General features: G+C 38.9%; 1 pseudogene; it reads left to right on the forward strand.

Annotated features, from left to right (window-relative positions):
- The first annotated feature begins 16,011 nt into the window (after positions 1 to 16,011).
- Positions 16,012 to 23,521, forward strand: LOC110327652 (annotated as a pseudogene).
- Positions 23,522 to 24,317: the final 796 nt, after the last annotated feature.

Below are 24,317 nucleotides of genomic sequence, written 5' to 3' on the forward strand. Positions count from 1 at the left end.
CCAAATCTCTAAGGCTTGGCCAGCTAGTCTAGCTCAGTTAGTGTACTTCCAGTTCAATGAGAAAATGAGAAAACCTGTCTTAAAAAATAAGGAACCTAGAAAAATTACCCAATGTTGACCTGTGACCTCCATATACACACACATAGGTTATATGAACAACACACACACACACACACACACACACAGAGAGAGAGAGAGAGAGAGAGAGAGAGAGAGAGAGAGAGAGCCTGTATGCATAGAGATATATATGCAATGTCCAAAGACTGGCAAGAAAAGGAAAGAGAAAATGAAATTGGAAAACTAAACATGCAGAGTGATGAGAAAACAGTATTGCTGGAATCTTTCATAGACATTTAAAGCTGCCATTAACTTTCATTCTAAGCATGTTTATCAGTGGAAATGAAAGAAGACAAGTAAATTAATAAATACCTAATTCCACCCAAACCCTAGAGGAAAGAAACAAGACGTGTAAAAATAGGTACCAGCTTGCTAGCAAAATAGGTCAGTTCTGTTTTCAAAGCAAGCAAATGAGTCTGGAGATATCAAAGAAAATGGTAGCATTATTCTGAAATGAAACATGGCCTAATACTTTCCATTTTGCATGTTTGTTCATCAAATGACTGTAGCAGTGGGCTGAGTGTCACTTCCTCTATTAAGACCATTTATGGCTCTCGGCTTTTTACAGGAAGACATTATCACTCAAGATATTATTGACCAGCAAAGTAATGGCTCCCGAAATCAAAGAAAGTTTGGATGATGGCATATTTTTGAGTTCTAATTAATCAGTGAAAAGAAAAACAATTCAAGGTGCTGAAGAAAGCCTTTTCCTCTTGGGTACATTTTTCTCTTTGAAGGACAGCAGTGAGTCCCTGTGAACCTTTTCTTAAGTGTGTAGAATGATCCACTATTTAAATGAGAGGCCCATCAAAGCTATCCCAGAATAGACTGCAAATTGGAGAAGGCAAATACTTGTACAGATACAGGAAGCACCATCCAGCCATGGACCAAGGAGATTCAGAGTCACATGATGGAGTATGAGGAATGTATGTACTAAACAAGTCAATTCGATACCCTTTGTAGGAGAAAAACAGGACTTAAAAATGGTCAAAAAGATGTGCATTTCAACCTTAGTCCAACAGAGAAATAAAAGAAAAGGAGGTGTAGCCATAGCTGGTTAATCCCCTCTAATCTCCCCAGCAGTGGATTCTGGATTTCTTGCTACCCACCTGAATGCTCTGGATTCATAAGGGAAACACACATGCATTCATCATTCTATTTTAATATGCCTTAAACAGCTCAATGGATGGCCCACTCCCAAGTGTCCATGTTGCTAATGCCTCCCCTCTGATACTCTTGAATTATTACTTACTGTACTGGCTAGTTTTGTGTCAACTTGACACAGGCTGGAGTTATCACAGAGAAAGGAGCTTCAATTGGGGAAATGTCTCCACAAGATCCAGCTCTAAGGCATTTTCTCAATTAGTGATCAAGGGGGGAGGTCCCCTTGTGGGTGGTGCCATCTCTGGGCTGGTAGTCTTGGTTCTATAAGAGAGCAGGCTGAGCAAGGAAACAAGCTAGTAAGGAACATCCCTCCATGGCCTCTGCATCAGCTCCTGCTTTCTGATCTGCTTGAGTTCCAGTCCTGACTTCCCTTGAAGATGAACAACAGTATGGAAGTGTAAGCTGAATAAACCCTTTCCTCCCCAGTTTGCTTTATGGTCATGATGTTTGCGCAGGAATAGAAACCCTAACTAAGACACTTACTAAAATCTCGATTACATCTTTGCTACCTTAGACCCAGTCGGTGGGGCCCCTGGGGCTGCTCTTTTCCAGCTCTTACATGATTGTATATTTTCCCTTCTGCAACTCTCAAACCTGGCCCCTTTGCTTCCCCAACATGGTGGTACTGCTTCTTCCTCAGTCCCCTTGCCCTCAAATCCTAAAGTCCTGCCTCTGTCTCCCTGCTCAGCCATTGGCCACTGGCAAATTTTTTTGACAATCAGAACCAGCCAGGGGCAGGAACCCTCATTATCTAACATGCAGAATTCTTGTGCAATTTTGGGAACCCATAATGCAAGCAGTAAACCAAATCAACATTTCCCCTTTGGGGGGAATTAAAAAGGCCTTTTCTCTCAGATATACAATGAACAGAGTTATTACAGGTATATAAACTATAAGGTATGATATACACTAATAATGTCCAGTCCATCAGTTCTGTCAACTTAGGTACATTATTCTAACATCTATCCTAACTTAAAGAGTTTTGCAATTATATACCTGAATTACGTTTTGCTTTTAATTTGCATTGCCATCTGAAAACAATCCTTTTAAATCTACATCATCTTCCCTAATGCTAATCAACTTAAGTTTGATTGAGACTATAATTTGTCTTCAACTCCATCACAGACTAGAGAAAACATTAGATATTACCTGAATATATAGGTAGCACAAAAACCCAGCCTCCAAAATGTAACCAATTTGCAGAGAAAACTGCCTACCTGGACAGTTCCCTATTCCTCAAAGTGTTGGAGCATCTGTCTTTAGCTTTCTGCTCCAAACTCATCTGACAGACTTAAAGTGAAGCAGGAACTATGAAAGACTAGCTTACCCTATCTTGACAATGCTAAACTGTTTACTATCTCACATTGTGTCCTTTCTTGGGCAGTATTTTTCATTTGTAGATGAATTAGGGCAGTTTTTGCCTAGTGTCTACCATTCCACAACTGGAGCAACTCTATATGGATGTTATAATGCTCAATATATTCTTTGAACTATGAAGGGGGTACTTACAGGAGCAAACTTATCTCCTAGTCCGAATTTATAATAATAATAAATGCCATATTCTGTGGATTTCTGATGTCTTTGACATCAATCTACATAAAGTATATGCGAACTACTAAATCTCGACTATCTTACCTATTTCTATTTGAATAATATTGAAAGCAACTTTTTATAATTAATTCAGGATCTAATGTAACTATGGGTTTACTATCTGGCCCTTAACTTGAATTACTGAACCATCCTAAACAGTTAGTAACAGCAGCTGTTAGGGAGACTGGGTCTAAGCCTTGTACTCTTAAATGAGTTGCATAGGCACAATGCCTACCTAAGAGTAACAATATTAATTTCGAATTCTGTACCAATATAAAAAACTGATACAATTGAAAACCTTAAATCTGTATTAATATATAAATTCTGTACCAACGTAAGTAATTACAACTTCAATTTTGCAAGGGTTATAAAGATTTCTACCAATGTAAAATTATGGCTATACAATGCTTTGTTTAAGAATACATTTAGTAATTCATCCCATATATTTCCTCCTTGTACAAAAGTATGACAGTCTCCAAGTTATTCCTTAAAATGATTATAATTTATAAAATAAGCATAACCAGACACCCAAACCCAGGGGATCAGGATGACAGCTCCCATTAACTTCTTTCTAATAAGTCGAGGCAATGACATAATTTAAAGGGGTGTGGAAGGCTAGAAAGATTAGAAAAATTGGTTAGACTTTAAAAAGCTAGCTTTAGCATCTGTTATCCAGTCTTCTGTATGATAAGAAGGCTCAGGGCTTGACTGAAGTTGTGATTGATTCTGTCTGAAAGGCTGGATGAACTGAGTCCATAGGGAACAGCAGCTGTTCCTGAAGCTGTTCTGGAAGCAAGTCTCTGGGAACAGCATTAGGGGAAAGGGACTGAACAGCAAGTCATTTCAGCATCTCCACAGAGGAATCCTGTCAGAGCTGCACATTCTACAATATACAACTCTTACAACCAAAGTTTTATTACTATTAAGATATTTGTGTAGATTGTGCAAGGTACACAGGTCAGTTAAGGATGAATTTTTGCTCCTTGTTTGAGCAGGTGAAAGACAACTATCCTTTTATGAGTTAATTTCATCAATAACCAATTGTAAGAAATCTTCATTCATATCATGTGAAAGATGACATAATGAATCATAAAGATTCCATAATTAGCAAGATTTATTCTCTAATTTTAGCTGAAGTTTTGGCTCAAGACATTTTTATGTCTAAGCCAGTTACAGGCTCTTGTCATGTGGAGGAATCAGCAAATCAAGTTACCTGTCCTGTTTGATTTTCTCAAAATTTTCTCAACTTTAGTCAAGTTCTTTAGGGGCTCTTCCCCTGTCATATCTATATCACTGTGGAAGGGGTCCAAAGCCTTTTATCTTTCACAATACAGAACCTTTCTTCTATAATATCATGTCCTTGGTCCAATATCCCGAAATCATCAAAGGTATAATGGTTTATTCAAATTCTTAGCCTCCTTTCTCCTTTCTCCAGCTCTATTTTGATCTCTGTCCCAGAGGATTTTTAATATCATAACCATGAAACTTATAAACACACACACACATTTGATAAAACAATTCAAAACAATCAAAGCAATTTAAAGAATTATCATTATCCATTGGGGTGATGCTCCTACAATATCCCCTGCCTTGCTATTACGTGATTAATTTTTAATAGTGAGATCGAGGCCTAAATTTATTTATTCATCTATGCATACTTAACTTCTCCCTTCTTTGCAGATTAATATCTCTGTGGGTGTACATAACCCCTTTCACTTTATATAATTTGAATTAACATCATTAACTATGTACTTAACTTCTATTAAATTTTCTTTTATATTTCCGTATGAGTACAGGTTATTAATTTATTATACCACGCTAAGCAATTCCAGAATTCTTGTGTAGTCAATGTTCAAAGAACCCAGCTAACTTCATTGGCATAGACTTTTTCAATCTTCCTTTAAAGTATTTCTCTCCTTTGTATCCTTGAAAACTATTAAATCACTTTTAATTCATCCTCCCTTCTATGGAGATTAATAACTCCTCATTATTCTTTGTTGAGATAAGGTTTCTCTCTGTCTCTGTGCCTTTGTTTCCTACATTTGAGATCAAAGGGCTGTATTTTTTTTTTACTCCATATACTTAGAAACACTTAAACAATTACCACTATATCTGACACAAAGAGTTACAGAAACAAAAAAGGGGATTCGAGGTGGACACAGGACAGGAAGGGAGCAAAGCTGGGGGCAGCAGGGAGGAGGCATGGGATTTAGTTTGGGTGGCTGAGCAGATGGCTACCAGAGGAAGTTATTCTGGGAACATGCCACCGGGAATGAGGATGTGCAACCGAGGAGCAGAAAGCAAGCTGAGGTCTCTGAGGTAGCAGAAACAAGGACAAACTTGAAATGGGGTCAGAGAGGTTCATGGCAATCAGGCTTTGTGAGAACTTGGAGACTTCAGTAAAAAAAAAAAAAATGCAGGTTCTATTTTGAGGCTGCCGTGTATGTCGTTTGGGTTTTAGGCAGGAAATTAGTAGACAGTACTTTTCATTCTGTAGCTGCATAACATAACAATGGTGCCATCTTAAATCATAGCATTGTCCCGACCAAAACGGGTCATTTAGCAGAGCAAAGGTAAGAACCTCTGGCTGATCAAAGCTTCAGCTAGATTACCACAAAATGAAATGATCATATTAGCCAACATGATGTGAAAAGAAGCCCCCAAAGGACACACCCACACACGTACACGCGCACACACACACACACACACATACACTTGCATGCATGCATACTTGTGTGTGTCTACATAGATTCAGGCTCTGATGGGATTAGTGCCAGGGCTCAGCCCCAGAGATGGCCAGAGGACATCTGTAGAGGAGATGAAGGGTCCGCAAAGAAGGCGTAACGCTCAGGGAGACGCTGCCACCTGACTGACTAGCAGTCAGACTGCTTCTTTATTTATACACAACCCAGAAGGTAGGGATGGATTCATGTTGTTCCAACATAGATCATATCATTTTTATCCCAAAACACATATTTTAGCTTCCTTTGGTCATAAGAGTGTCATTATTAGTAAACCATTACAGATCAAAGTTTTCTTCTACAGTCATTTTCCCTCATCTAACCCACAACCCAATTTTTAAGAATCTAGAGGCCTATTTTGCCAAAGCATGGCAGTCCATTCTCAGGCTGGTAGCTCTTGTGGTTTTAAAGGCAGAAAGAAAAATCTCCAAGCTAGCCATGTCCTGAGCAGTGTACTATCAGCTTTAATACTCAGAGTGCTTACTAGGCCCAGGAAAAAAAATTCAGGCCAAAGCTGCTATAGTTATTACTCAATTTCTGGAGTAGTACGTTTATATTTTATATATTTGTAGAGTTTACTTATATTTCTAATCTTAGTACTCTTTTGTTCCTTGGTTATACAGCACTGCAGTGGCCCTGTATGATATAACTTTTCTAAGAATGGGTATCTTCATACTTCATTTTCTTATCATTTAGCCACACAGTTCCTTGTCCATTAGTGTAAGTCTCTGTGTGGGGCAGAGGTAACTCCTGCCAATCTAACTTTGTTGCTGTATCTTTTTCTCAAGGGATATATTACATACAGTCCCCAATCTTATGCCACAAATTCACCTGAGCATATAGTAGGAAAAGGCTTTTAATTTTATCTGCTGCCTGCTCCTTCAGCTCACTGATTCTTGTTTACATTTTTACCTTGACTTTGTTCTGATTATCTTGTTCCTGAGTAAGTACAGGGGCAGATGTTCCAAGAGTATCTTGGAGTCAGAGCCTCATAATGAGATCACTGGCATCTTTATTTGAGTCACAACCTCCAACATGTAAAGAAAAACTTCAAGTAGGTCCAGGTAAGGATATCTTCCTAAAAGTGGAAGGTGTAGTATGTTCAGGGTTTTCTAGGGGAAGCTTAAAAGCAGTACTCTCTGAAGAAGGCATAAACGATTCATAAGGAAGCTCCCATCAATTCAATACCCTCAAGTTGTGCCTTGTGCAAATATTAAAAGCTCCCAAGCATGCAACACCTGGAGATCAAGAGTAAAAGATGAGATGTGGCATGGAGGCAATTGCATCATGTGACTCATCTTTTCTGGATCTTTGTTAAGCTGTTGTGCTGGCTGTGTGACTTTTGGTGTTCCCATTGGATATGGCTGTACCAGGTTTTGACCTCACTATCAAGAAGATTCTTCATTACCACTAGAAGGAGTCATACAACGTTATCAAACATAGAGTGCATTGACTTTATACTTGTCTTCCATTTACTTAAGAGGTAAGATGTTTCACAGCTGGGTACTTTGTACAGCTGTTGCGTGGGCATTAGACTCCCTGGCTCTCAGTGTGATGATTACATTGGATCTAATTTAGATTGTCTCACTGTTGTCCAAACTGTTTCCAGACACCGTACTGTGGTATTTATGTTAAGGAAGCTAAACTATCACTTAAAATCATTCACATTGTTCACATCCCCAATTTTAGGTCATTTGTCATCTATAGATGAAGGAGGGAGCTAGATAACTCTTTCTCTGTGGCCTGTTTCAAATCTTGCTAGTGTTTTGTTCACCTCTTTTTTTTTTCTAGGAGCAGTGTTTGTATTTGGATTTACTCTTTCATTTATGCTAAAGTATAAGATCGAAAGTTTCACATGCTCAATTTGAATGCACTAATAATAAACTCAGAGTCACCAATAATGTAGTGTCACATTGAAGAAAGAAATAAAGGAACTTTCCCTTGGTGTCCTTTACCTGGAACAAGTCCAGATTTGAATTCTTTACTTTACACACCCTGAGTCCTCCATCCTCTGGCGGTCTGTTTCATGTGTCTGAAATTCTACCTACCTGACTGCTGTCTTGGGAATCTTTTCCTGGGTCTGTCCCCATATGTTTGTGTATTTCTGTCTGTTGTAGGACTGTGTGTGTTTCTATATTTATTGAACAACACAGAAAGCACTGCATAGGGAAGGAAAGGGGAGTACTTTACACACATTTTTGAGAGGTTTACAAAGAATTAAGGAACCGACTCCAACTGGCCCCAATTGATTGAGATAACAGAGTATTGCAAACATCATTGTTTATCAAGCAATATCTTCACATTGTGTTCAACATTATCCATAAAAGTTCTCTTCAATATTCTCAGTAGATTCATTTTAAAAGTTTGCTTTCAATGTCTACTTTTGCTACTTTCAGCAAATGATTATTAGAATATACACGTATTTCACAGGTCAGGGAATTTGAAGATAACACAACTTGAGATTATAACTCTGCATTAGTTTAGGGTGTAAACATTGATTAAAGGGGAAACACAAGACAAGTAACGTTGATTGTTATATTGTTTGCTTAAAAGCAGCTTAAACAAGCAGGCTGAGTACACAGTAGGATCTTAAGGTCTTAAGTGACCTAAATGTATATTGTTAGCTGTGGATGTGAGATCTTGCCAAAGCTCCAGTCTCTCAGAATGTAAGAGTTATTTTTATAATATTGCACTGTCACAGTTTCAACTTAAGGTATTTCAGCCTTTCTCTATACAAAGGAAAAACGGGCTGAGAAAGAAATTAGGGAAACAACTCCTTTCACAATAGTCACAAATAATATAAAATACCTTGGTGTTGATATATAACCACAAAACCCAGACACTACTGCATATTCCAGAAAGAGAGTGCTCACAGGACCCTGATATAGCTGTCTCTTGTGAGGGTGTGCCAGTGCCTGGCAAATACAGAAGTGGATGCTCACAGTCATCTATTGGATGGAACACAGGATCCTTAATGAAGGAGCTAGAGAAAGTACCCAAGGAGCTAATGGGGTCTGCAACCCTATAGTAGGAACAACAATATGAACTAACGAGCTGTGTCTCTAGTTGCATATGTAGCAGAGGATAGCCTAGTCAGTCATCAATGGGAGGAGAGGCCCTTGGTCTTGTGAAGATCATATGCCCCAGTACAGGGGAATGCCAGGGCCAGGGAGTGGGAGTGGGTGGGTAGGGGAGCAGGGCGGGGAGGGGGGGGGTAGAGAGGACTTTTGGGATAGCACTTGAAATGTAAATGAAGAAAATATCTAATAAAAATATGTTTATTTTCTAAGCAAAGAAAAACTCCCAAACACTCAGCTTGAAAGTTAGAAGTGGCATGAAATATTTTAAGACAAGATTTAAAGAAATAAAATGTAAAAATACTGGAATCAGACTGATGACATGGGCCAGCAGGTAAAGATGTTTGTCCCCAAGCCTGGCCACCTGAATTCAATCCCTGGAACACACAAGGTAGAAGGGGAAAATCAAAGACTCCCTCAAGTTGTCTTTTAACCACCACAAGCTCACAGTGACATGCACACCACCTCACATGTACACGAAGTATATAAATACAAAATACAAAATAAAATGTTAGTCTCCTTTGAGCTATTGTTTTTGAAAGTAAAATCAATCAATTTCAAAAGTCTGTTGGAACTCTTAAAAAAAACTATCATTAAGCCTGTTAACTCATAAACTTCAATAAAGTTTTTGGCTTATATATCTTTTTTTTTTTTTTTTTTTTTTTTTTTTTTTTTTTTTTTTTTTTTTTTTTTTTTTTTTTTTTTTTTTTTTTTTAGGTTTTTCGAGACAGGGTTTCTCTGTATAGCCCTGGCTGTCCTGGAACTAACTTTGTAGACCAGGCTGGCCTCGAACTCAGAAATCCACCTGCCTCTGCCTCCCGAGTGCTGGGATTAAAGGCGTGCGCCACCACGCCCGGCTCGGCTTATATATCTTGATGCCTAGCTTTAAAATTGATTTCTAGGAACTGGGGAGATAGCTCAGTCTGGTACATGCTTGCTACGAGAACACTAGGCGCTGAATTCATATTCCAAGCACTCCTAACATTTAAATGCGGTGTTCCAAGTAAGCAGTCCAAGCACTGTGCGGGACACAGTTAAGTAGGTCCTAGGGGCTTGCAGTGAGTCTTAATAAAGTCTTAAATATATCCCCACTCAAATGCTTACTTCAGACACTTGGTTTCATGATTCATAAGAAGCAAGTTAAAGGAGTTACAGACTTCTGACTATATCTCTTAGCTTTGCCAGCTCTTACACACACACACACACACACACACACACACACACACACACCTTTAAGTATTAAACTGGTTGATGCAAATTCTATAACAGAAAGGAAGAAAGGAGAATGACTCTATATTTTGAAGTTATAATTTTCTTCTTCATGTGACTCTTGGAGGCTTGCATTAGGGGCATAGGAAGGGTACGTGTTATGTAGCCTGACACTGCTGTTGATTATTTCTACCTATTCCCAGACATAGCTTACTGCTGTGCAGGTTCATCTGGATGTACAGATCAAAGCTGGGTGAGGGAGCTCAAAGGACTCATGCCATGTACTTCTAGATTCTAAGGCCATGGACTGACTACAACCTATTAAAAACATGATCACCGGCTATCAATCTGATTACAGTTTACATAATAGTTTTGTGGGTATTTTCTATACTCTCTCAAGCATACACTTGACTCTTCTGACAGTCACTGAGAAATCTGTAGTTTCTTCTGATATCACACCATTCCAACATTTCTAAAACAAAGTCACCTAAGGTACATAGAGTTAATAATTTGAATATTACAGACAGCCAGTTAAAAATTTAGATATTACAGAAAGTGAGCCATGGTTATTTTACTGATTGTCTTAGTCAGGGTTTCTATTCCTGCACAAACATCATGACCAAGAAGCAAGTTGGGGAGGAAAGGTTTTTATTCAGCTTATATTTCCACATTGCTCTTCATCACTGAAAGAAGTCAGGACTGGAACTCAAGCAGGTCAGAAAGCAGGAGCTGATGCAGAAGCCATGGAGGGATGTTCCTTACTGGCTTGCTTCCCCTGGCTTGCTCAGCCTGCTCTCTTATAGAACCCAAGACTACCAGCCCAGAGATGGTCCCACCCACAAGGGGCCTCTCCCCCTTGATCACTAATTGAGGAAATGCCCCACAGCTGGATCTCATGGGGGCATTTCCCCAACTAAAGCTCCTTTCTCTGTGATAACTCCAGCTGTGTCAAGTTGACACAAAACTAGCTGGTACACTGATGACTTTGGTTTTGCCTTTTGTTTGTTTGTTTGTTTGTTTGTTTGTATGCTTGTTCTTTGGTTTGTTTCTTTGAGGCAGAGCACTGCTGTGTATCTTAGGCTGGTCTGTAACTCATTGTCCTTCTGCTTCTGCTTCCTGAGTGCTGGGAATGCAGAACACATAGCCCTGTCCTAGTTGGTTTTCTATTGCTGTACTCAACAATGTGGCCGAAAGCAATTTGGAGAGAAAAGGGTTTACTTGGCTTACACTGCCCTTCATTGTTCATCATTAGGGAAGTTGAAGTAGAAACTGGAGCAGAAGCCATGGAGGAGTGCTGCTTACTGATTCCCTTCAGCTTGCTCAGCTTGCATTTTATACAACCCCAAACCCAGGGATGGCACTACCCGAAGTAGGGTAGACCCTCCTACATCAATCACTAATCAAGAAAATGCCCCTCAGGTTTGTCCATAGGCTAATCTTTTACAGACATTTTCTCAATTGAGGTTCCCAGTTTCCAAACGACTTCTGCTTGTGTCAGGGTAAAAATAAGTTACTAAGCACAGCCCTGCATACTTAATTTACCAACAGTTCTTAAACAGATTTAAAACTGCAAGATTTTTCTCTTTTATGGATAGGCTAGGAACTAATTTTATATCTGATTTTTTAATTTAACACATTTTACCTTTCTCTGCACAAGACATTCTATAAAAATTGTTTTAGAGGAGGTTAATGTAAAAAGTACACTTAGAAACTGTGAACAGTTGGGCCATTTTTCTCTAGAAATTTTTAAATTTCTGTTCCAGGTACAGTGCTCTGAAATGATGTGAGTACTGTATCTTAATTGAGGTGCAATAGTTGTGCATATGTTGTCAAGGGTTAACAGTGTGATAAGTCAATCCATATTGTGTGTAAAGACTAAATCAAGGTCATCGGCATTTTTTTTTTTTTTTTGTAAAAAGCTCTGGATATACTTTCTTTCAGCTCTTTTTGAAATATTTAACAGATTCTGCAGAATTAAACAGACCTGACTGTGCCAGAGACTATTCAAAGCAATTCCTGTTATCCACAACTGCAGTACCCACAATCCACCCACATCAGTTTTACCCTCAACACTCTGGAGCCTCCAGTGATCACTATTCTATCCTTCAGAGTGGTTTCAGTTCCTCTTGAGGGATTTCTGATTTTTAATTAATTCATTCAATTTGGGGAATTTGTATTTTGCTACAAAATGATCTATCTTCAAATTATATGACTATATTACCAAAATATTGACTATTATAATAGAAATTATTTCAATTGTCTCTGAATGACTTATCAAATTACTCCTTGCTGTACTTGTGTCCAATTATTCATTATATTACCATTTTACTCATTGCTATAATTTTGTGCATTGGGAAATATTTTTCTTATGAGCATTTCTCAGAATTAGGTCTGTTCTCTTTTTCAGTTAATTGCCCTGAGATTTATAAATACTTATACTTTTTAAAGATTTGTTAATTCATGTTAATTTCCCTTCTCTTACTTTCATTAAATTTACCCTTATAATTCCAGAAGAATTGCTAAGAGATTAGCTTTATTACTTTTAAAATACTATTGGAAATTTAAAGCTAGATGGAATTCGTTTTTACTTTGATTAGTCACATTTTATAAATTTATATGATTTTTTCCTTTTCTTTCCTGTTTTTTTTTATTTGTCCTCAAATTCTAGCATGTTTCTATAATAATTTCATCTTGAATGAATTAAACTTTACATAATTGTAAATAAACTCCAGGAACATTTTTCATATTGTATTGTAGAAATGCATATTTATTATTAAAGCTATTGAATTGAATAGTTTAAAATTTCTCATAAAGTCTATGTCTGATAAAGAATATATCTGAAAGATACCATGTTAGGGACAAATATGCTTACATTAATGTTCCTGCTGTTTGAATGGAGCACTGAAATCTCATGCAGACTTTGAAGTCCAGCCAGTCACTGTTAAAGCCTGGCACGACAGTGCTTCAGCTAAGAAAACTCCCTTGCATTTATTCAACATTTTGGAGTCTTTGGACCATTATTGAATAAACATGTAAATGTAATAGCTAGAGTAATGGAGGGGAAATATAGTATGCAGAAAGCAAATGTTTCATGACAGTCACAATACTTTTAAAAACTACTGGAAAAATTTATTTAGTATAATTTTGATCAAATTTTTGCCCCTTCCCCAATTCTTCCAAATTAGTCACAGTAATTAAACATTAAACATTTAAAAGCTATGCACATGAGTATGGTATAATCCCTTAATAACTGATTCATTCTTCCTAATTTCTCCACAGTCTAAGAATTATACATGTTCTCTAACATGTAAGCCCTATGTCTTCCTTTTATTAATGCAAACTGAGCTCTCCTTTGGGGGAAAATAGTCTTTAATTCTTTTTCTGTTGATGGCGATCTTGATGCCTGTTGATATCTCTTTGGTTACCTCATCCTTTCTCTTCCAAATCTCGGTGCCATTGTGTGTTATGTGAACCATTCTGTGTGACATGTGCGTGCTGCTGGATGAAGACTTGAGGAATGGCATGTGGGCTTCCAGCAGAGATTTTTTTATGTGTGATTATTTCCTGCTTGGCTACAGCTCTATGGATATATATTTCTCTTTTACCTTTTCTGTTCTCCATATGGAATATCTCTTCCTTCTATGCATATTTTGAGAGTTATGGTTTCTTGTAGGTTACCTTTATCCCTAAGGAAGTTCCTATGTGCACTATCTATGAGTAAAACAATGGCAGTTAGAAAACAGCCTTCATTCAGATACTGTCTGTACTGGGAGATGATTGTTTGGTTGCTGTATGTAATGGGTGACAGGGAAAAATTTTAAGCCAAAATTAGCTTGAATAACAAAGAACAAACTCTCCTCACCAGCATCATTGCTTCGGATCAGAATCCTAGAATGTTCCCAGACAGTATCTGAATGCACATTTCTCTGCTGCAGGAAGTCGGTATTTTAAAGTACTGAGCTTCCTAACTTTCCAACAGTCTGCTGAACCAAGAAGCTTCAGAAACTTTAAGGTTGTAAGTGTAACTCCTCCCTGAAGTGAAAACTTAAGGGTTCTTTGGAGAGTCAGTTGGGCTGGATCATGTTTTGCTGGGACAACACATGAAGGAGTGTTTTCTTGAAGGGGACACGGGCAAAAGACTAAGGTAGGCTCATGAAGGGACTTTTCACTGAAACAGACACAGGAGAAAGAATGTTCTGCTAAAGCAAGGTGAAAGAATATGTGATGAAGGATTCTTTGCTAACAACACAAATGTGTTGCCCTGCCTTATATTGCATAGTTGAGATGCATTTGTAAGGACTCCATGGACTCAGGTTGATTGGATGCACATGCCGAGGCAAGACCCATCATGTAACAAGACCCATGCTGAGGCAAGGCACGTGGAATACATGAGATGTTTGGAGGGTATAAATAGAACTCAATGGAGTGACAGAGACAGAGCTTGGCTTGCTGGTACCACTAGCTGTGTAATGCTTATGGGTATGAAGTCTTCGCTGATCTTCACTTCCGTGAGAAAGGCACAGCTGAGAACTTCTGGTGTTCCTGTTGGTCCCACCTGCTGACTCCAGTCTAGGGTGAGCCTTGGTCTTGGCTAGGTAGTGCTACTGCTGTTGATTTCTGTTTGCTATCCTGACTCTACTGAACAGGACTTCTGGTGTATCCATGAAGTAGTTGGAGATGGATTGAGCTACCACTGCCTGCTAACCTCTGAACTGAGCTGCCAATTTTCAGACAACACAGATGTAATTTGCTCTAAAGATCCTTTCTAAATAGGTCCACCTCCTTAGTATCCTTTCTTTTCTACTACCTCTGGTGGGTGGTGGGATACAAGAGCAGTCAAAGTGTTTAAGAACCATCATTAAAAATAGGACTTGAAAAACTAAAATTACACCTCCATTCCTCTTTCTTTTCCTTCCTCCCTTCTTATTTTTTCTTATGTTTTAGTCCATGTTTGTTCTTACTTTATACAATTCCAGCCACGTTATGGAATTATATATCTCTCTATGGCACCCGGATTCTTTTAGATGGAAATTTTTTCAGAAATCAAGATATTGCTGCTGAGGTCTATTTCAATAGTAAGCTAAACACATGTCTACAATTTGTGTCTATTGAAGTAAAATTGATAGAAAAGATTAATTACTAGATATCGATTTATTTAATGATTTATTTAAAATACTGCTTGTGGTATTTATTACCTAGTATGAGATCACCTTGCTACCTGGAACAGAAGGACCTGGAGAAATAGCTAAAACACAGTAAGTTGTTCTCTTAGCAATATGAACACAAAAGCTTATAACCATCCCAAAACCCACCCTGTGGACTGTGTAACAAAGGCTTTTAAAAAACAAAATTTCAAAACTACTTGCCATAATTGCTTCTGAGAAACCCAGCACATATTCTTGCTTGTCTTACCTTGCAGATTTATGCTCTATGGACACAAAAAAGTTTTTCAGGAGTTATACTAGTCCACCAGTAGATAGATAGCTTCTCTCTCTCTCTCTCTCTCTCTCTCTCTCTCTCTCTCTCTCTCTCTCTCTCTNGAGAGAGAGAGAGAGAGAGAGAGAGAGAGAGAGAGAGACTTCTTTGGCTGGGGTTGTAGACTGAAGAAAAAGGGAATATAGAACACAAACTGCATCCCTGTGTTCTTTCTTCTGCTTCCTACCTGTATACACCATGTGACTGGCTACCTCCCGCTCCTGCTATATCCTGCCTCCTCTGCAGGGAGGTACTGTAACCCCTCAAATGAGGACCCTAATGAACCCTGCCTTCCTTGAATTACCTCTATCAAAGGTAGCTTGTCACCATAAAGGGACAAGTCCTTGCTATTGACTACTACCAACCAGGTAGCAGCAAGGGGGTGGGGGTGGGGGATTCAACATCAGGTTATAATCAATCCGGCTTGTTAAAGTGTGGGTTGTGTAACTGAGTATGGAGGCTGTGTAAACTTTGACAATGCTGAGAGGCTTCTGAACAGGAAGCATCCAACAATGAATTGGATGTCATCTGCAAAAATGTACCTGGGGTCCTGAGGGAGCATTCTTCTGTGTAGCTTGGCATCACACCCCAGCAGCCTTGGATCCTGACACACACACACACATGTCCTTTCTGCAGGCATGCCTCCACGCCTCACGGTGTTGACAGAAACACGGCAGCTCAGATTCAAGATTACTGTATGTCATGAGTGCGCAGTGTTTTCACTGTGCATGAATAATATGTTGCTCCTATAGAAACATAATGGTACAATCATGAAGAACAAAGACTTACAACACTTTCCTATTGTCATTGCTCGGCATGTATAAGACCAGGTTGTTTTTAGATTGTGAGAGTGTTTGATTATAGGATGTTTTTAAAGTACTGATCCAACTCTCTCTCTCTCTCTCTCTCTCTCTCTCTCTCTCTCTCTCTCTCTCTCTCTCTCTCTCTCTCTCTCTCTCTCTCTCTCTCAGCTCCTGACATTACTAGGGGAGACAATGTCAGGGAGAAACTCCCTGACCCTGACTCTTACAGGCTTTCCGTCCCTCTTCTATATAATAATAGCCCCTGAACCTTTATTTTGTAGCTTATCTATTGGGACAGGACTCCACAACTCTGCATTTTGTCTGTTTGTAGTGGTTGTTGTTATTGTTGTTTTGTAATAGGCTCCATTTGTTGCAAAGAGAAGTTTACTTGAAGTATGGTAAGGGCAACAACACTTATCTATGGATGTAAGGATAAATGTTTACAATCTAATTAGGGATTATGTTGGTTTTAGTAAATAGTTGTAGGTTCTCATCTAAGATCAATGACATTGGATTTTATACTTTCACTGTTGAATACATTTCATGTACTTATCAAGGCATACAAACAAAATTCTATGAGCAAGGTACACTTTGAATAACATTTTAGTGTACAAACTCAATATACAACAATAAGAACATTTTGAAATACACCAAAAACAACCTTGAAAAGGAAATTAGGAAAAATATTCCATTTTTAAGAGAAAAAAATGTACCTAGGAATAAACCTAACAAAAGAAGTGAACAACTTTACAACAAAACCTTAAGATATTGCAAAAATAATATTGAAGAAGGACTATGTGATAAGATTTCCATGCTCTTGGATTGGCAAAATTGATATTATGGGAATAGTTGCATTACCAATGTTTACCTTCCAATTAAATGCAATCACCTTTAAGACAACGTTTGATTGAGCCTAGTGTTTATGGACTCTTCACAGAGCAGGGAAAAAAAATAAAAAATGTGTATGGAAACACAAAAGACCACAAATATCCAAATCAGTTTCAAACAGAAAAGAACACTACTGAACATACTACAAAACCTAACTTCAAATTATACAGCAGAGCCCTAGTGACAAATAAAGCACAGTGGTACCAAATCTGAAGACTTCTATCCCAGTAAACTAGAGGAGGGGGCCCAGAAACAAATCCACACTTGTACACCCCCGGAGTTTGTGTCTCTAGTTGCATGTGTAGTAGAGGATGACCTAGTCAGCCACCAATGGGAGGAGAGGCCCTTGGTCCTGTGAAGGCTCTATGCCCCAGTACAGAGGAATGCCAGGGCCAGGAAGCAGGAGTGGTTGGGTTGGGGAGCAGGGCAGGGGGAGGGTAGAGGGGATTTTTGGAGAGGAAACTAGGAAAGGGGATAGCATTTGAAATGTAAATGAAGAAAATAACTTTAAAAACTATTAAACAGAACGTACAAAGCATATACACTCTAAGGCAGTGGTTCTCAACCTTCCCCATGCCGCTACCTTTGAATACAGTTCCTCATGTTGTGGGGACCAACAACCATAAAATTATTTCCATTGTTACTTCCTAACTGTAATTTTTCTAATGTTATGAATCATAACGTAAGTACCTGATATGTGACCCCCGTGGAAGGCTTGCTGAATCCCAAGTGAGTCATGATTCACAGGCTGAGAATCACTACTCTAAAAGAAGGTGGAAGGTCTTCTCACTAGAGCACCTTTGCATGTTAGCTAAGAGCTGAGTTCTGTAGCATGTCTCTTTTCTGTGATTGAGGCGGGGGAAGATACCCTTTCCTCTAGATGGTTGTCTTATTCTCAAGGTCGTTGACAGTACTTGGCATGCTCACATTCTTGTGCTTATCCTTCTCTTTTCTTTTAAATCAGTGTCTCCTTTTCACTCGCCCAGCTCTTTTCTCCCAGAATTGCCTGTCATTCATAGAGAACAATTGTGCTGTCTAATCAGGGGGCAGTGGAAGTAGCTTAGGCTGAAAGGAAGAGGAAGGGTGACAGCATTGGTGGTAATGGAGTGTCCATTAATGATAAAAGTGTTATATTTTCATATTGTTGTTCCACTTACAGGGTTGCATCCCCCTTCAGCTCCTTGGGTACTTTCTCTAAGCAGTACCCCCTGAGCTCGTATCTCTAGCTGCATATGTAGCAGAAGATGGTCATTGGGAAGAGAGGCCTCTTGGTCTTGCAAACTTTATATGACCCAGCACAGGGGAAGGCCAGGGCCAAGAAGTGGGAGTGGGTGGGTAGGGGAGGAAGGGCAGGGGGAGGGGGAGGGTATGGGGGAACTTTCAGGATAGCATTTGAAATGTAAATAAAGAAAATAATAATAAAAAAGAAAATAATAATAAAATACAACTTGAAAAACAAGTGTTATATTTTCAACTCAACTCAAAAATAACTCAGTTATAGTCTAAAGCCTCTGCCACTATCTAAGAACAAATAAGTCAATGGACCCCTTTATATCTTCTCTTCTTGTTCTGCTTTCTGTCACCAGCAAGAAAATTATTCAGATGTAGTTTTCATTATTATTTCCAATTATCATGGATTCTTTCTCAAGATATTCAATATTCTCAGACTAGATTTCCAGTCATTATTCTCTCATTTTGATAAGCTTTAACTTTTATTTCTCCCTTTTATTTCTCCTGAATTATAGCCCAGTTTATTAAAACTGCCCTCTATATTCTAATTCAAGATTTCTGAATTTTATCTACTGATGGGATTTTGAGGTCAGGCAGAGCATCTGCCTGGGTTTCAGTTTGTGCATACCTTCTTAGTTCATCTAATTTTTGTAATGTACCCATGTTCCCAGTTTTCAAAATCTTGTTTTATTCATAAAAAATATTTTCTCTTCCAATTCTTTAAGATGAATCTAGTAATTACAACAATCATGTTCTGTAAAATAATATGAATTATGCTTATTTCCATCTTGCTTCAAATGAATGAGTTTCAAACTATGATTTATTTATTAGCCTCTATGCAATTACTGGGAGACTACCCCTAATATAATTCTCTAACACTACACTGGCAACTTCCACAACTGTGCTCCCTAAATACTTGCTGTTCCAATCTCCCTGGGTTACTTCTGCTCTAGCAGCCTGGTGTCCTAGAGAGGCATTTTTCTTGGGTACATACTGCTGGTCCATTATGACTAATGGAGACTTCCTGTTCTCTCTGATTTCTCCTCTATCACATTCTTTCTTTCTATCTCTTTTCTCCTTTGCCTCATGGTTCCTACCTGTGACTCCCCCAACCCACTAACTTAAACTCCACCTCTTCCTATTCTCCCCAATAATTGGTTGTAGCCATCTTCATTTAACCAATGGTTTTCAATTAAGGAGTTTGGCTTGTACAACAAAGGCTGATGTACATGGGAATTCGCTCATCTTGGGGCAACCAGATCTTGGGGTACAGAATTTTGCATATGAATACAAACAGCATCAGACCAACGTCCCCAAAGATTCTGTGGCTTTCTCCTTGGTCATTATAATGATTTGGAAGGGACTTTTACTTTTCTTTTTGGAAAATAGTGACTGTGGATAGCAAAGCCCTTAAAACATAGCTACCCTTGCAGTGTTGTTCCTTTTTCTCAGCACTATTGAACAAAGCATCAGACTGTCTACCTCCTTGCTCTAATGAACTTTCAGGGGTCGCATTCTCTCATACTACTTAACAGCAAAGAATTTTAGAGTGGACCAACAATATCTCACTGCTTCAGGGTGGAATCCATTGCCACGGAAAAAATAGATGTCCTCTCATTAGAAAAAACCAACTCCAGGGCTTCTGATCCACAAGGGGTGAGAATGTTTATGTTATTCATCCTTCAGGTAAACACTTACTTACCATTGAGTTGAATCAATATGGTCATCTCTCCTATAGTCTAATTCCCATTTCTTTTTGTGCTTTTTGAATTATGAAGTTCTTCCCACAGCTCAACAATATGTTGACTATAGGCCTTGGTTTTGTCTTTAATAGCCAGTGGGCATTATTCCCTGAGTCTCCTCCCTAGGTGTCCCATTGGGAACCGAATTCATGAAATCTTGCCAAATGCTGTCATATAATGACAAGGAGTATTTGAGTAGAAACATAGGTTTAATTTTTTTTTTACATAATATGTTAAAAGGTAGAGAAGAAAATGTTCACATGGACCTGGAGAGATGACATAGAAGTTAAGAACTTTCACCACTCTTGTAGAGGACCAGAATTGGATTCCCAGAAACTCCATGAAGCAGTTCACAAACAACTGTTGTTCCAGCTCCAGTGTAAACATCACCCTCTTCTGTCCTCCACAGGCACTACAGGTGCATACATAAATTCCTACACACTACACACGGGTCCCCACACATGTGCACAATTTAAAAAGTCTTTATTTTTATTTTTTCATTTTTGTGACAGAATAGGGCAGTGGTACATATGAACTCACAGAAGTTGTGACCCCATGCACGACACTCACCAAGTCAAGAGTTACTGCCAGTTCTTAGCTGCTGGGAGAAGAAAGGTCGTGTTTGCTAAAAGAATAGCCCCTAATAAGTGAGCTATGCTTCAGTGGAAGGCTGCACATTTAAGACTTTTAAGCAGCGTAAACTGGCCTGATAAGAAAACAAAACAAAACAAAACATAAAATAAAATAAAATAAAATAAAAAGACAGAAAGTTGGGTGAGAAGGAAAGGGCAAGTGGGCTTGGAAAGACTCGGAGCAGGGGACTATGATCTAAGCACCCTGTACAAAATTCTCAAAAAAAACCCTAAAAACCAACATATTACTTGCAAAAAAAATTCGTCTAAAAATCACAAATCATACAAGACTGTAGCCAGAGTTTGTTTATAATAATTTTCTTTGATAAATTAAATACACAATGTAGGATATTAATGAACTATGGTGCCTGAGATTTGTATATTGATCCAGTGCTGTTCATGCACAGGATGTTTTTATTTCTCGGAAGTCTAAAACACAGTTGAGGATACATGAGCAGAAACTGAATGATCAATAGTAACTTGGAAATTATAAAGTGGGGAATAAAAAAAATGCATGTCTCTAGAATTTTCCTTTAATTCATAAAGATTACCATATAATTTAAAAGGATTTTTAATCAATTTTATAGACAATAGAGGTATAATTTTCATATATATACATTTTTAGAAGTAACCATCTCAAGTGCTGCTTGAATATGTGGTCAGTGTATATACCCATGCAACTATAAATGCTTCACTTATGCTCGCTCCAGGAGTTTCATAATCATTTCCTGACAAGAAGTCAATGCACTGGAAAACACTAGTGTGATTCACTCAGTACAGTTTTGGCTTTCACAGAATGCCACATAAATAGGATCATATGGAATACACACTTTTTTGCCTGATTTCTTCCATGTGGTTTGTCACCTGGTTTTACCTGTGATTGGGGGTTTCCATTTATTCTTTATTGCTGAACAGCTCAGTGCATGGAGAGCTGCCATTGTGTTCATCTGCTCAGCCATTCCTGAGCATATGTGTCCTATTCATTTATGAGTGATGTTGCCATCGACATTTGCATGAGATTGTTTAGAAGATGTAGGTTTGCATAGCCCCTGGGCAATGGAATTATTGGGTAATGTGACAGGTTTATTTTTAACTTTTTAAATTTTTAATTAGTCTCTCTGTGTGTATAGGTCACAGCTCATGTGCCATACCACATGTGTAGACATCTGAGGACAATGTGTGGGAGTCGTTCCACCGAGACTGAACTCAAGTTTTCAGGCTTGAAATCTACTTTTATCCACTGAGACATCTTTATGTCTGTAATTTTTACTTTTCAAGTGACATCCAGCATGATTTCTGGACTTGGTGCCAATTTTAAATTTGTACTAACATGAGACTTATTCATTCACATTGTTATATTGATTTTCATATTGTCTATCTTAAAAGAAATAGCTATTCTGAATATAAAGATCACATTTAAAGACAGAAGACATGTCTCGGTGTCTCCCCAGGACTACAAGCATCCCTGGGTGTCTAAAAATTTATTCAGCTTAACCAGCCAGGCAGGCATTCATGCAACACTGATTATCTGTTCTTTAATAAACATGTTGCCTCTTATTTTAAAAATCTTCCGGTTTCCTTTATGCTGGGGTCATCAATGCCCTTCCTCTGGTCCCAGCCACATCCCTACCACCACTAGCCACTGCTACTTCCTGGGCTGAGTCTATATACTGCCTTAGCAGTGTGCTCACCTACCCAGTCCCACTAGTGCCAACCACCTGCATCCTAGCTAGCAGAAGATTCATGAGCAGCACCAGTTCATCCCATCCAAACTGATGAGGGACAACAAGTGACTAGGCCACCAAAGAGGACAAAGGTCCCTGATGGGCTTCATTGAATAATGATGTGTTCATTTGCATCAGATGTGCTGACCATGGGCTTCTTATATCTGTGGACACAAGAACAGATACAGTGCATGCAAGATATGGGGAATACTAAATCAGGAGTGCTCTGTGAAGTCAGTCTTCCAAAGAACTTTCAAGGACCAGATAGAGCAAGCAATAGAATTGTTTAGCAGAGATGAATAAGAAAAGTGGAAACATTATGATGAAAATAGCTATTACTATTACAAATAAAGAAAGGGGGGAAGGAGCCAGAGAAGCCTGTAAAACCATTCAGGGCTGAAAAGCTGCAGAGGGCAGAAGATCAATCATTTGAGACTAAGAAAAATGCCAGTCCGAACAAAGCTGTGGAATCCATAATTAATCTTTTGGGACTTGATGGCCCTGCCAAGATCCAATGGCCAATGGGAACACAACCACAATGCTATGTCTGAATGGTGACTTGCACATTTTAGTTTCTAATCCCTTGTCTCCACTGTCCTGTCTCCACTTAGGGGACAGACTTGTTAGCAGCAGCTGTTACCCTGTCTGTCATAACATGTGGGAATCTGGATCTGTTCACTAAGGTCCAAATTAAGTCAGAAGAAATAGGAAAGATGGACTCTCCAAAGAATTGATCTTATCTCTTTATGGAACAGGAACCATGCAACAAATCATTCCTGGTATGTTTAGGCGATACACAAATACAGTTTATCTCCCAAGGAGCAGCTGCATTTCAAGGCTTTCCTTCCATGGATATACCAGTTCCTGGAGCTCCCTGGCTTACAGGAATTGTGGCAGGACAGAGTACAAGCCCAACTACGCCCAAATGGCTTATGGAAATCACCCAAACTAGACGGGTGCTACTTCCTCAGAAGGACATTGTCTCCCAGGAGGAATGGTGGGATAGATGGATACACCACAGAGTAAGTTTCATCTGCTGCAAGCTGAGCAACCTCAGTAAAACCTCTCAGTGACACATCAGCAGGGTGGCCTGGAAGCTCTTCAGGTCAGGCTCAGCACACAGCGGTGACTATGGAAGCAAGCAGAACTGACTCCCTGCATTTCCCATTACAACTCATCCAGCTCTCCTGTTTATTCATGAACAAATTTATTTCCTCCACCCCCCAATTGTTCACATTAAGAATTACCTGCTTAACCATGCTGTTCTCTGCTGGTTAAGACTGATACTTTGGTCATATTTTCTATGATGTCATAAGCAATATTGAGAAGACCTTGAGTCGACATGCATAACCAGTTGTACTCTCAAAAATGTAGTGCTAATGTTCGCATAAAGAAAAGTGTTATTACATTAGGAATACCTCCAACATTTCAACCCTCAACCCCAGATACAGTCATGCTGTAGGGAGGTGCTGTGCAATCAGTTGTTTGATCACATAAACAGATTGTGAGTGTGTAACTGAGAACTGTTGTCTGGTGTATCAATGGCTTGCACATTATCCCTCTCTTTACTGTGCTGCGGTTACAATGTGCTCAACAGAGAAATGTGGTTAGTGAGTGGAAGATGATACTGAAATAGTTAATGAATGTTTGAAGAAATTAGATTTGCTATATCTCTTCTTATGTACATAGTCTTAGCATGAAGTCTTTTGTGTGTACAATATGCAGAAAGTATCACTGAAACAAAGAGGGAGAGGGAGAGGGAGAGGGAGAGAGAGAGAGAGAGAGAGAGAGAGAGAGAGAGAGAGAGAGAGAGAGAGAGGAGAGAGGTTTCTGCTGTGTAGCTCTGGCTGTCATGGAACTTGCTTTGTAAACTGGTCTAGCCTTTTAATTCAGAGATCTGCCTACATCTGCCTCTCGAGTGCTGG

The sequence above is a fragment of the Mus pahari genome, chromosome 10 (assembly GCF_900095145.1).
Source record: "Mus pahari chromosome 10, PAHARI_EIJ_v1.1, whole genome shotgun sequence".
In the NCBI taxonomy this organism is placed as follows: Eukaryota; Metazoa; Chordata; class Mammalia; order Rodentia; family Muridae; genus Mus; species Mus pahari.